The sequence below is a fragment of the Chionomys nivalis genome, chromosome 18 (genome assembly GCF_950005125.1).
Source record: "Chionomys nivalis chromosome 18, mChiNiv1.1, whole genome shotgun sequence".
Taxonomy (NCBI): Eukaryota; Metazoa; Chordata; class Mammalia; order Rodentia; family Cricetidae; genus Chionomys; species Chionomys nivalis.
The window spans coordinates 32,790,731-32,804,835 of record NC_080103.1 but is presented as its reverse complement, the minus strand read 5'-3'; the positions used below and the strand labels follow the sequence as shown (position 1 = coordinate 32,804,835).

At 46.0% G+C, this 14,105-nt stretch overlaps 1 protein-coding gene across 3 annotated transcripts in view; it reads left to right on the top strand.

Moving 5' to 3' along the window:
• Positions 1–6,125: 6,125 nt before the first annotated feature.
• Tlcd4 (TLC domain containing 4) overlaps positions 6,126–14,105 on the top strand; it is a 56,125-nt gene continuing 48,145 nt past the window's right edge. For 2 of the 3 annotated variants that reach the window (XM_057793680.1, XM_057793681.1), the window contains exon 1: positions 6,292–6,567. The gene's annotated coding sequence lies outside the window, so the exon portion shown is untranslated. Of the gene's footprint in view, positions 6,148–6,291; positions 6,568–14,105 lie in introns of those variants that run through there. The other variant, XM_057793682.1, reaches the window with a different exon arrangement.

Below are 14,105 nucleotides of genomic sequence, written 5' to 3'. Positions count from 1 at the left end.
ATTTTTTCTTTCACGGTAATGAACTTGAACCTAAGACCTCACACACGCTGGGCAAATGCCCTCTACCTGGGCTACATTCCAAACTCGCTTTTTATTTTCAGAGTGGATCTCCAAATGTGGCCCGAGTGCTCTTGAACTCATTCTGTAGCACAGCCTGGACCTTGTGATTCATCTGTTTTAGTCTCCCAAACAGGTGAGAGGCTGCGCTACCAGACCTGGCTTCCTTTCCGAAAATATTGGTGTTCAATGATTCCACTCACAATAAACTCAAGTTAGGTCTCAGCCTCATGGAATCTAGTTTAATAATTATTCAAGCTATTATCACTATTTTTCAGATAAAGTAACTGATGTCAACATAGCATACTCAAAATCACGCTGCTTGCTAGTAAGAAGTGTAGAAACTGGCATTGTCTCACCAGTAAAGGTCAGAGGCCAATTTTCAGGAGTCAGTTTTCCCTTCTACCTTATGGGTCCCAGGAATTGAACTCCGGTCCTCAGTCTTAGCAGTAAGCACCCTTACCTGCTGATGGGTCTTGTCAGCCCTAATGGGCTGGGCTGTGTATGTATGAGTTTATGTATGTATTTATTTATTTTCATAAGATTCTAGCTATTTTGTCACAGACGGTTTGGAAAATATCTCTCTGATAGCAGTTTCCTCCTAAAAACAAAATGCGTACATGCAAAAGAACTTGTAAACTTACTGACCTTTTTAAAGGAGAGAGCATAAAGGAAGCCATGGAGACAAGAGGTTTATCGGAGTGACTGGTGGTTGGATCTGGGTAGGCTGAGTCAAGAACTGAGATGAATAGGAGGGTATGGTGTTGAGGAAGGTCCGAGCAAGAATGAGGCATTTCAGGCAAGCCCTGAGTTCAATCCCCAGCACCGCATAAACCAGGAATAGTTGTACCTGTCTGTAATCCCAGCACTTGGTAGCGGAGCCAGGTAGATCAGAATTTCAAGGTCATCCTCAACTATATAGTGAATTTGAGACTAGCACACATTAGTGAGAGGATAATTTCTCTCCTTTTACCACGTGTGTCCCAGGAATCGAACTGAGGTTGTCAGGCTTGACAGCAAGTACCACAACTCAGCCATCTCTCTCTCCCTGGACCCCCAACAACGGAAGTTTCTGAGTTAGTTGGATGACCAGAGGCAGAGAAAGCTAGAGAAGGAATAGTATGGTGTACTACCATGCCTCCCTGAATGCACCCTGTCTCACCTGGTCCACCATGCCTCCCTGAATGCACCCTGTCTCACCTGGTCCACCATGCCACCCTGAATGCACCCTGTCTCACCTGGTCCACCATGCCACCCTGAATGCACCCTGTCTCACCTGGTCCACCATGCCACCCTGAATGCACCCTGTCTCACCTGGTGCACCAGGCCACCCTGAATGCACCCTGTCTCACCTGGTGCACCAGGCCACCCTGAATGCACCCTGTCTCACCTGGTGCACCATGCCATCCTGAATGCACCCTGTCTCACCTGGTGCACCATGCCATCCTGAATGCACCCTGTCTCATCTGGTGCACCATGTCACCCTGAATGCACCCTGTCTCATCTGGTGCACCATGCCACCCTGAATGCACCCTGTCTCATCTGGTCCTGGAAGCTAACCAGCGTTGGACCTGAGTAGCATGTGGTTGGAAGAATGAGGAATAGGGAGAACAGAGGCAATGCATTTTATATTTTACTGTGGTGGATCTGGGAGAACACAGCAGCATACTAGGAATGTAGGCCTGAAGCTCAACAGAGTTCTTAATGGCTATTGTATGGTGGCGTTGATATCAGATACATTTTGGGAGCATGAGGAGACAGGAAAGATGCAGTGAGTTAGGTCATCGCCTGGTTTAGGGGGAAATGAACTGCGTTAAAGGGTAATTGCAAAATCCTGGGGTAAATATCAAAGTCAGAAAGTGTAGATAGTCTTGGTTTCTAGGAGCCGTCCATACTTTGATAGGAAAAGTCCAAGGGCTCAGGGATTGCTGCAAGAGCTTAATGGAGACATAAGAGCTGAGTGTGTATGTGTGTGTGTGTGTGTGTGTGCTTGCTATCTCTGTGTGTGGGTGTGCTCACCTATGCACATGCAAATGGAATCAGAAGTCAGATCAAGTTGGGTGTCTTTCCTCTGCTGCTCTCTGCCTCACTTTTTTGAGACACAGTCTTTTACTGAAGCAGGAGTTTGCCATTTTGCTAAAATAGATGGCCGGTGTCCCTCTGGGATCCACCTGCCTCCCCAGCACACCCAGCTTTTTGAGTGCTGGATTCAGAATCAGATGAGAGAGCGATACATTTAGGGAATAAAATAGACATGCAAGTACTACCCAGAATTCACTACTACAACCAAGAACTTCAAGGAAATGAAAAATCGTAGGTCAGATGGAAACCCCTAGTGTTCAATGTAATCAATGAGAAAAAGACCCATTGTAAATAAAATACATTATTGGGACGTTTCAGACTTTCAAGCATAATGGGAAAAAAAGTCTAGGAAGAAAAAGTCAAAGAGGCATAGGAACTGTGGAGGCACCAGCTGTTTCAACACCCCTGGGAGAACAGGAAAAAGACGGTGTTATTCCGACTGTGGTGTTTCCTGAGTACCCCTTCGAAGACGGCACTGAGTCAGTGCTTCAGCAAAATGAGAGTCGAGTCAAAGTGACATGTTTGGGTGTTGGAAGACATTACCAATGAGTATTTGATGGAAACGTTAAAACATGTGGATAGCATTTAAGTTAGATACACGTTCTACAAAGCAAAAAATAAATAAATAAATAAATAATAAATAAATAAATAAATAAATAAATAAATAAATAAATAAAGCAAGGCCAGCTATTGGCTCCAGAGGGGGAACATTGAAGACATGCTAACATGCACGCTACTTGACTTGGCAATACCTTCTCTTCACCAGGTCAGGATTACGTAAACCTTAATTACTGTTTATCGATTGTGATGAGGCTAATTTAGGAGGAAGGGCAGGGCAGGTGTGGGGGGATGTGGCGGCAATGGTGTTTGTGGGAAGGTGTTAGATCCTCAAATACTGCGAGGAGATGTCAATTGATGATGTCTAGAACTTAAAATTAAGAAGCTGCATGGGAATAGTATTAGAAAATAGAAAACTCACAGCAGGGTTTGAAGAATGGCTGAAGATCGGTGAGAAGTGGGCAGCCATGGCTTTTCCTTGAAGCTTTAAGAAGCTTTAAGATTTTCATATATACATGTATATTAATTTTATTAGAATTAAACTGTAAACAAAAGCAATACACGTGTATCCAGGGAGAAAAACACACAATGTAAGCAAAAAGAACCCAAAAGTTATCCAGAATGTCACCCCCATAAGGATAACATTTCTTAATATCTTCAAATAGTTTCTTCCTAAAACACAATTGAAGGTACTTTTTAAAAAAAAAAAAGATTTATTTATTATGTATACAGTGTTTTGTCTGTATATATGCTTGTAAGCCAGAAGAGGGTGCCAGACCTCATTACAGATAGTTGTGAGCCACCATATGGTTGCTGGGAAATGAACTTAGGACTTCTGGAAGAACAGGCAGTGCTCTTAACCCCTGAAAGTACTTTTAAATACTCATAATATCTAGCAAAAAAGTCTTGATATACTAAAAATTCTAAAGCAGTTACTCATTTTTATTACTAACCCCTCTCATCTTTCCCCCTTCCTCCCTCCACCTCCACTGCTGTAGATGAACCCAGGGCCTTGTACAAGTCAGGCAAGAGCTCTGCCCCTGAGCCATATTCTCAGCTCCAGCCAAAACTTTCTGGTCATTTAGCCTCCATCTCTCTCATAGTCAGAGGAGAACTGAGGCAGATTTCGGATAGCTTTTCCTGACCTACCTTGTTATTCTAAAAAGTCATTTCCAGCCTCAATTTTACAATCAGCTCTATTTAGAAGTATAAGGATTTTTTTGAAACTAATTCACCAGGGAAATTTACATCATTTAAGGGAATATATATATATATATTTAAGAGTATATGATAAATACTTTTACTTCTCTTGAGCCATTTCTATGATCGAAAAGCATAAAAAGTGCAACTTAGCCTCGAGGCACACATTAAAATGTAGAAGGACTTCCTATAGTAAACAGATTTTTTTTATTGTTTATATTGAGGTATACATTTTTCTCGGCTCCCTTTCCTCCCCTCCCCCCTTCTACCCTTTTCTGTGATCCCCATGTTCCCAATTTACTCAGGAGATCTTGTCTTTTTCACCTTCCCATGTAGATCCATGTTTGTCTCTCTTAGGGTCCTCTTTGTTAAACACAGAATGTTGAAGTTTCATTAAGAGTAATTAGGATTTAGAGGAGAATAAAGGAAATGAACTGTTTAAAGAAGTTAAACTGCATAAAAATTTCAGAAAATATAGAGTTGATATTCTCTCCTAATGTCACTGTTTTTTAAATTAATTTAAAAGTTTTAACATTCAAGCTGGGAGTGTATTAGTGGCTCTTGTATGAATTAGATGCTAGCCTGGGCTACCTGAGACTCTTGTCTCAGGGGAGAGAGGGAGAAAAATAAGCTTTGATATCCAACTAGTATTTTCTGAACTCCTTTCAGATCTCAGTCTTTGTCCTTAATATAGTCACTGTGTCTGTGTAATCTCAATGCATTCTTGCAGTTTGGTGATGCATTTATAGAGGCCTAATATGAAGGAATAGTAGGGCATCAAGTATAGTGTATTCCTGTGGGTTTGCTTGGCTTGCTTGGTTATTTCTGTTGGAGTCAAAGAATTATAGATGTCAAAGGTAATGATGGTGCATTTTTATCAGGGCAGAACAGAGCAACTGACAACCAGCAATGATAAGCTAGGAGAGGAGACCTGTGGATGACAGAGCCCTGAGATAGCACTGTGAAATTTGTCCTATCTGGACCGACCCTACAGATAGCTGCCTGTAACCATCACGAGCCCACGGAGTTATGATATAGCTACGTGAACACACGAAACAGCTATGGAGCAAAGCAAAACAGTCCAGGGCCACGCAGGCTGTGAAGTATCTGTGATGAAACAGGTGTGGGCACAGCACGGCTGCCCTGGAATGCTCTGAGAGCCTTGGGCAGAACATGGCGAATATCTTGCATGGTCTTTTCCTGGTTGCGTTTCTGACCCTGTAGCCGAGAGAGAGGTTTCCCTCTGTGGTTCTGCCAAGACCGGGGGCTTTCAGAAATGACTGAAATTCTGTTCCATTTATATAGATGAAGAAATTGAGCTTTGGTGAGGCCAATTAGTTGAAAACAGCCCCACGAAAAAGAATTCTAGGATGTAATAAATAGGATTTCAGTTCTATTACTTTCCTATTGCATCTAAATACAGATGTGGTGTAAGAGTATTGTGCATGTTCTGTCGCAGTGTGGGTACATATTAGGTCAAATACGTAAGCTTTATTGGCAGGTCTTCCTCACAAACTGCCCTATGTCATTAATTGTGGAATTTCCAAATGATTCTATTTGTTTAGAATTTACTTCTTTCCAAAAAATTGGACTTGTGACTGCTTTTTGCAAATTATACAGCTTATATGTACTTCGTTGTTTTTTTTTTTTCTAGGCAGTTCTGTCTGGTTGATACAGCAGGTCAGAAAGCTCAGATTATGAACTTGACAACTTGGAATACTCAGCCTGTATAAAAAAGTCCAGTTTTACTTAAACACCCTGACTGCAGAGGGGTCCTGGATGTAAGTGGATTGCTATTGTATCCATTTTTGTTACAAGGAAATCAAATCCAGGGCCTTGGGCATGCTAGACACTCTTTAGACTGCTTTGCGGTCCTTCAAGGGTGTTCTCCAGGGGTTTGGGAAGAGGCTGCTCGGAGACACAAGCCTCCTACCCGCTTTGGCACTCACCTGCAGCCTCAAACCAGAACGGGGCGGGGCTCGACTTTGGCCGTGTCAGACGTGGCAGAAAAAAAAAAACAAAACAGCAATTGCCCTTTCATCCCCTTCTCGATAAGCAAACCATGCCGATCATTTGCCCAGTATTTGGGCATATAAAGCAGAATTCATCATTGGAAAAGGTTTTTGGTTACGTGGCGAGCCGGGGCGCTGACCGCCGCGGAGGCGGACTCACATACTTCTCCCCACTTGTGAGGTCTGTGACTTGCTAGGAAAGCCCGCGAACCGCACACTCACGACACCCGGACCGAGGGTGAGCTCTCGGGATCCCATCGCAGCCCCACCGCCGCAACTCTCGGCTCCGAGCCCCCCCCAACATTTAAGTTCCAGCGCGGAGAGGTGGGCCCCACGCGCGGCCTCCGGGCCCCGCCCACTCTGGCCTGGGGTCGGAGCCGAGGCGAGCGCCAGCCGAGTCCGAGCGGCCGCGGCCCCTTTAAGGAGCCGCTCTGCGGTAACCCGAGCCCGCAGTCCGGGCGGGCGCGGCGGCAGCGGCGGCGCGAGCCTCGGCGACTGCTCCTCCAGGCGTCCCCGGCTCCCGCGAGCATCTCGCGCGTGGCTCCGGCCGGCGCAGTCCTCCGGCCCGGCCGGATGACCAGGCGCCTGTAAACCCCGCTGCGCTCTCCCGGCTCCGCGCAGCCGCCGCCCGCGCGACTCATCCCGGGACCCGGCACAGGTGACGCCGTTTGGACGGGATCCGGGAGGAGGGCGGCCTCGCCCAGCGCTGCTTTCGGGCACGGCGCCGCGTCGCACCGGCCTAGCGCGGCCGAGCTCGGGCGCCCGAGGCGGGTGGGAGCGCGCGGGAGGCTTTCGCAGGTGTGCGGCGGCGCAGCATCCTTCCTGTCACCGGCCCCGCGCCGCTTGGCTTGGAGCAGATGGTGTCCCCGGCCCGCGGCCCCCGCGCCACCCCGAGATCCACTCGGCTCTGCCGGGCTGCTCGGTCGGGTCCTGGCATTCCTACTTGGCTAGCGGCGCCTAAGGGGTCTGAGCCCAAAACGGGTGGGTGCAACCTCTGGGCCTGCAGGGGACGCTTTCTTGCAAGAGATCAGCTCACAGTCGGACGCATCAAGTGGCATCCCCCATCCTTCCTAGCCTCTTTCTAAAACAAGTAGCTTTTATTAATTCCCGCTACTGTCAAGGGGGTGGGGAGGGTCCCATTTTTAGCCACCCTAGTGCTGAAGTCTACTGGAGGGGGAATTGATTTCTCTTTCCAGCCATATAACCCCTGGCAAGTTGATTAAACTAAGTGCCTTCGTTTACCCTGTTAGGAAATGAAGTCTAATGCCAGTATTTATTTTCCCACCTTTCCAAGGTGTTAGGGAAGCCTGTGTGAAAGTAGTTTTGAGTTGTTTAAGTTCACTTAAGGGTCACTTGCTGGCCTGTGGATTTTTGTTTGTTTGTTTTTAATTGTATTTGCGAGTCAATGGGAAGGGGTATGTAAAATTACAAAATATTAAAAAGTGATCTTTGGTGTTTAAAATAATTTTTTTTTTTTTTTTTTTGGTTTTTCGAGACAGGGTTTCTCTGTGGTTTTGGAGCCTGACCTGAAACTAGCTCTTGTAGACCAGGCTGGTCTCGAACTCACAGAGATCTGCCTGCCTCTGCCTCCCGAGTGCTGGGATTAAAGGTGTGCGCCACCACCGCCCGGCTAAAATAATTTTTAAACATCAGTTTGGAGGCAGTGTGGACAAATTGGGTGGATGGTGGGAATTAATGTGTAAAGTAGACACAAGTCTGTCATTTTATTTAGGAAAGCCTTTACATGGTCAAGAAGTTGAAAAAAGAAAGGATCCTGGATGGGGGTGTTTTGAAGTGAAATGCGTCTGTATGAACGCGTGGTGCCGGATGGAGCATTGCCTTTCCTTTGTCAGTAGCTCCAAGTCAATAAATTCAGGAGTACCACTTCCCTATTTTAAGTGATCTATCAGATTCAAGATCTTTTCTCTTTTATTTTCCTTAAATTGTGTGGATAAAACTAAATTAGAAATGCATACCTACAATGTCAAACTTGAAAGCCTGCCCTAGTTTCCCCTCTCCTATGCCCAGAGAATTTATTTTGAAGGAGCTTCTTATCCTTCTTCTGCCTTCTTCTGAATCCCAGCAACTCCTCCTCTTTCACCATGCTGCCTCTGTCCAGTGTTTGGCTCTTTACTGTGTCATCATTCCTGCCTTTTATCTGTCTGGGCTGGATGCCTTTGACCCAGTTGCTTAGTCATTAGCTTTGTGTTTCTGTTCCTTCCAAGTAAAAGCCTTCATCACTTGGGGAAAAGAATTATGGGTCTCACCACTAAAGTCCTGAAATCACTTGGAAGGGATGAGGGCTGACTGTAGTCGGAGGGTTGAAACATCCGTCACCAGAGAAGATGGTTTTGCTAAGGGTTTTCTGAATAGACCCACAGAGTAAAGAAGCCAAAGTTTCCCTGTCCAGTGTCTTCTGAAATCTCCACTGGAGAGAGTCCACTGTCTTACCAACAGAGGCCCTGGGAGCCCTGAGTTCTCATAGATCCCACTGAGTGCCCAGCTAGGTAAGAACACTCCCTGCCAAGGAGTGGGAAGGAGGAAGTAGTCTGTTGGCAGGGATGGACACCTTCCTGGACTAATATAACTTATGGGGCAAAAAAGCCTGGATTTCTGAAGGGACGTGGGAGGCTCCGGGGTGCAAAGAGGGAGTGGAGTAGGCTTGAGGTTTCGCTGTCATTCTTTGAGGATTATTGTCCCTCACCATCAAGGGCTGCTGCTTTATAGCCATCAGATCTGTTCACTCCCCTCCCTTGGTGCTCCAAAAGAGACCTGGCATGTCTACATGCTTCTCAAAGCCTGACATTTATTAGAGGACACCACACAGTTTAGTTCATAAGAACCCCTTCAGACCTCAAATCTCCTTTCACCTACTTCCAAGTCTCACAGATTAAAGAGTCATTTGAGCTTTAGTATGGTGTGGGAGGTTAAGAAACCTGGGCTGTCTACACTGAGATACGGAAGACTGCCATTCTCTTGAGGATGGTAGTGGCCTAATTAGAGTAGTGGGTATATGTACAAGGGAGGGAAACCTGGAGGGTAAAGTCAGGAGAGTTAGGTTGGATAGCTTGTGCCATCGTCCTTAAGCAAGGAAGGTGTCCCACCAAGTGCAGTTTCCTGGTGCTTTCCCTACTTCCGCTTGCCCCGTGAGGGGAAATGAGAGAGCCTTATGAAGCAGAGTAACCGTGTGTTTGTCCTTGGGATGGCAAACAGACTTGAACTGGGTGGTCGGGAAGGCTGTATTCACCTGACACTGGCCACGGGATTATTTGTGTGAACACATCACGTCAGGAAAACTAGGTGATTTTTATAAGGAAGCCTGAGGTACTTTGGCGGTGTTTCTCTTTAAAGGATGAAAGGCGGCTCACTGAGAAACGGAGCCCTGCGGCACTGAGGCCTGCTGCTCCTTGGAAGGCCTTGGACATGCAGCCAGTGGATCCCTGACCCGAGAAGCTAGGATAAGGCAGAAATAGAAAAGGGGATTCTTTGTTCAGATAACACGGGTGTATTGAGGAAGAGGTACACAGGATACAGCAACAGTGCTTGAGATACTTCGGCCATGTTATGAGAATGAATGACGGCAGATACCCGAGGACGGCATTGCTTGGAGGAGTGCACGGGATAAGGTGAAGAGCAAGGCCCAAAAAGCGCTGGATAGACAGTGTAAAGGAAGACTTTGGAACCTTGGAATCTTGGGTAAAACAATAACACAGGCATTTGTACTGCCTAGGATAGGAATAACTAAAGAACTGCCATAAACAGGCTGCCCATGCATGCTGTAGCATTGCCAGGGCATAAATGATGAAATGATGGTGAATTCTTTGGATACGTAAGGAGTTTGTAAAGCAGTGTGTGAGGCCAGTGTTCTTGAAAATAGTACCTGGAGAAGATAGCTGCACATCTGATCAGAGCTTGAGTCACGTGGGAGAAAGAAGCTGTTAAACAATGGGACCAATGTCCCAGGCCTGTTTGAAGCTGCGTTCCAAACTTTTGGGGCTAAGCCGTCAGAAAGTGCAGTTTTACTTTGAGACCAAAAAGATGACTAAGCAGATGAGTATCTGAAACAAGTTTCTTGTCTTATTCTGTTTCTAGTCTGCATTTCAGGGAACCCCTCACCTCCAGTCCTCTATTTGTTTAAACAGTGGAAAACCGGGTTTATCGAGGGTCAGCGGGGGTTGGAGGTGGAGATGTTGGAGGAGCTGTCTGGATCTGTCCGTGGGGACAGAAGGGAATGTGGGAACTCATCTGGTCTGTGAGGGGTATGAGACTCATATAGTTAAAAAGGCAGCTGGATGGTGCAGATGCAGACAGGTACTTTCTGCTTGTTTCCTTTCACCGCAAAGCCAAGCCATTGCTTTTGAAGGGCTAGGAGGAAGACGTGTGGAAAGGAAGTTGCATTTGGATTTCAAAGCAGATTTCTGTGGGCCAGTAGTTTTCTCTCTGTAGGGTAAGTGGGGGAACCAATGCCGAGAACAAGTAGCTGATGGATTTAGGTCAGGTCCACTTCTGTGGACCGCCAGCGGAGCACAGGGGCTTGGATGTGGGATGGATGAGTAGGAGGCTCCTACTTCCTGGCTTTGAGGAGTTCTGAGCAGAGCTCAGGGAGTGTGTTGTGTTTTTCTAAGCCTCACTTGTCCACTGAACTCAGTGAGAAGTTGGCTGCTCGCCACACCAAGAATTGGAACAGTATTCTCATTCTCTTTTATTACCCAGCCAGGCGACCAAGATTTCCTCAGAGGTCTAGTTCATGATCCATGGTCAAATTCAGGTTTCTGCCATACCCAGTGTCAGGCAGCTAGTTTTGTTTTGTTTTTTTGTTGTTGTTTTGTTTTGTTTTTTCGAGACAGGGTTTCTCTGTGGTTTTGGAGCCTGTCCTGGAACTAGCTCTTGTAGACCAGGCTGGTCTCGAACTCACAGAGATCCGCCTGCCTCTGCCTCCCGAGTGCTGGGATTAAAGGCGTGCGCCACCACCGCCCGGCAGGCAGCTAGTTTTGTTGTGTGCCCTGGAGTTGGCTAAGAGCTGAAACTGTTCTTCAGGTCCTTGATTTCCCTTTTCGTAACAGTTAACATCTGACTCCCAACATCTAACCCCTGAACACTTCTACCAGATGGTAAAACAAAACCTACCGAAACAAAGTACACCGGCATCAGTGTCCACCCTAGTCTGTTGCTTGGTGACCGCTTGCTTTTTGTCATTGACTTTCGACCTAGTGGGGATCTCCCTTTGGGACCATCTGGATTCCTTATGTGCCTTTCTTACCGCAGGTGATGTTTTTAGGTGTTTGACTTCACCCTTTTTTATCTTCCTGGCATTTGTCCAAGGCGCTTTCAATTCTGGTTTCACTACTATTATCTCTCACATCCCCCAGCTTTGGGTATCTGTCCAGAAACTCTTGTGAGCCCAATTTTGTATCCTGTATTCTAGAAACAACTGTATGCTAATGAGGTGTGTATCTTGGTTCTCATTTAACTTTCAGTGGGGGGGGGCAAGGAGAAACTATTTGGTCAAGTTCATTTTACTTCATTTTCTCCATTGAATCCATAGAGAGATATATTTGGGGGCTGGGAAGGAACACAGAAGGGGGAGACAGCCCTGTAAGCCTCTCCTTGTAGCCCCCAGCCCTACAAAGGAAAAGAAAAGGGAAGCACATTTGATAGTACTGAGAATGCCTTCCATATTGGTATTAGTTTACGTATTGGAATGGCAGCAAAAAGGAATTTTAGTTGATGAATTTTTAATTTTTTAAATGAAATCTAAAAGCCCCCTACACAGAGTGTTGCATTTTAGGGACACAGTTTTTAAAACTAGTCTTGCTTGATTAACATGCTTGTTCTAATACATGTAAAAGTATTGGGACCCATGAATTTAATCAAATTTTGTAATCTGTTAATGCTTTCTAAAAATTTACTTTGGGTGATGGTGGCACACACCTTTAATCCCAGCACTTGGGAAGCAGAGGCAGGCGAATCTCTGTGAGTTCAAGGCCAGCCTGGTCTACAGAGTAAGTTCCAGGACAGGCTACAAAGCTACAGAGAAACCCTTTCTTGAAACACTACTACTAATAATAATACTAATAATCATAATTTATTTTATGTGTATTGGTGTGAGGGTACCAGATCCTCTAGAACTGGAGTTACAGTTGTGAGTTACCATGTAGTTGCTGGGCATTGAACCCAGGTCCTCTGGAAGAACAGCCTGTGCTCTTAACTAGAGGGTCATCTCTCCAGCCCCCTGTTAATGCTTTTTAAAAGACTCATAAAAATTACAGCTTTGCTCAGATTAACCAATATCCTTTGTCTTTTTTTATTTGTTGTGTATGTATGTGTAGGTGTGTGTGTGTGTGTGTGTATGTGTGTGTAAGCCAGGATCCACATCCATGTTTTTCCCAGTCACTCTCTACCTTGTTTGTTTGTTTGTTTGTTTGTTTGTTTAAAACAGCCTGGTCTACAGGAGCTAGTTCCAGGACAGGCTCCAAAACCACAGAGAAACCCTGTCTCGAAAAAAAAAAAAAAAAAGCAGGGTCTCACTCTGTAGCCCTGGGCTGTCCTGAAACTCACTATGTAGATCAGGAGAGCCTCAAACTCATGGAGATCCGCCTACCTCTGCAGACTGGGATTAAAGATATGGACTTTAATCATGCCCGCTCCACTCGCTCTTTCCACCTTGGTTTTAACGACATTACCCTTAGAAACTGGAGCTCAGTGCTGGCCAGACTAGCTGGCCAGAGAGCCCCAGGATCCTCTTGTCTCTGCAGGTGGGAGCCACCACACAGTGGGAGGCTGGCGTTCCTAACTCACCCTGGTCCTCACCACTGCACAGCAAGCCCTTTACCAGCTGAGCTGAATCTCCAGGTTTACTCTTCATGTTCTTGAAAGCCCGTGTGTTACCAGAAAGATTTCTTACAGGTTTTGTAGAAAAATGAAGTGCTGTAGGGCAAGATAAAGGTTGGGCTGGGAGGGAAGGCCGATCCCTGAAGCAAAGGCAACTCGTAGGTTCACATCTTAGAAACAAACCCTGAGACACTGTGGATTTGAAGGGCTTGATCATGGCCTCTATGGCCTACAATAGCCAGTGTTTTCCCAACCATTGTGGTAGATTCTTGTTAGGTGCTTAGGAGTCTGAAGCAAGAGGATTCCAAGTTTGAAGCAGCTTGGCAACTTAATAAGACCGGTGTCTCAAAATAAAAGTGGGTGAGGAGGAAAACAGCTGTGACACACGCCCATAATCATAGCACGTGGAAAGCCGAGGCAGGAAGTCAGGATTCAAGAGCAGCCTCTGCTGCAGGAGGAGCTGGAGGTCAGTATGTGCTATGTGAGACCCTGTCATAAATAAATAAATAGATTGGTTGATAAGCACATAGGTGGATTGGGATGTAGCTCAGTGGTGTAAGCTTCCCTAGCATGTGTCAGAGCCCTAGGTTCAGTCACAACATTGGAGCTGGGAGGAGAAGGGATTTGGGACAACTTGAATACACACACACACACACACACACACAAGCACATGCACATACACACTATAGCAACATAAATTGAATTTAGGGGGAAAACAAAACATAAAAGCACTGAAGTGTGAGGAAGGCCATCTTGTATTCTTTGAAGTCCTCTTCTTGCTACAAGCTCTGGTTTATAATACTCTAGTAGCCAAAAAGAATGGATTTGTAACTCAGTTCAGGATACTGGGCAGGGAGACCAGAGAACCCTGACTGTTCCTGGTTCTGAGGATCCAGAGACTTTCTGGCCAGCTAGTCTAGCTAATCACTGAGTTCCAGTTTGAGTGGGCAGTGCTGTCTTTGAAAACAAGGTGGGGAGTGGTTTAGGAAGACACTGGATGTGAACTCCTGGCTTCCGTACACACGTTCACACATATGTGATACCGCCTCCCCCCCTGAACCTACACAAGATGCATTTCTCCTCTGAGTTTTTAGTCAAGGCAACACCACACCTGCAGGGGCTCTGTTCAAACCAACCGTTTGTGCTTCATACAGTAAAAACATGTGACTTGGCTTTCCGAGGCCATTTCAGATCAAGTTCTTTGGTGCTAGCCAGGGCGCTCCGTAAAAGGTCAGTAGGGTGAGGTGTAAGTTCTTGGGCTTAACCCAGAAATACCTTTAACAGGACCTAAAGGGACACATGACCAAAATAAACAGCAACGTGATAGTCTTCCTGGACAGCTTCTTCACAAGGCAGTACAAGTGT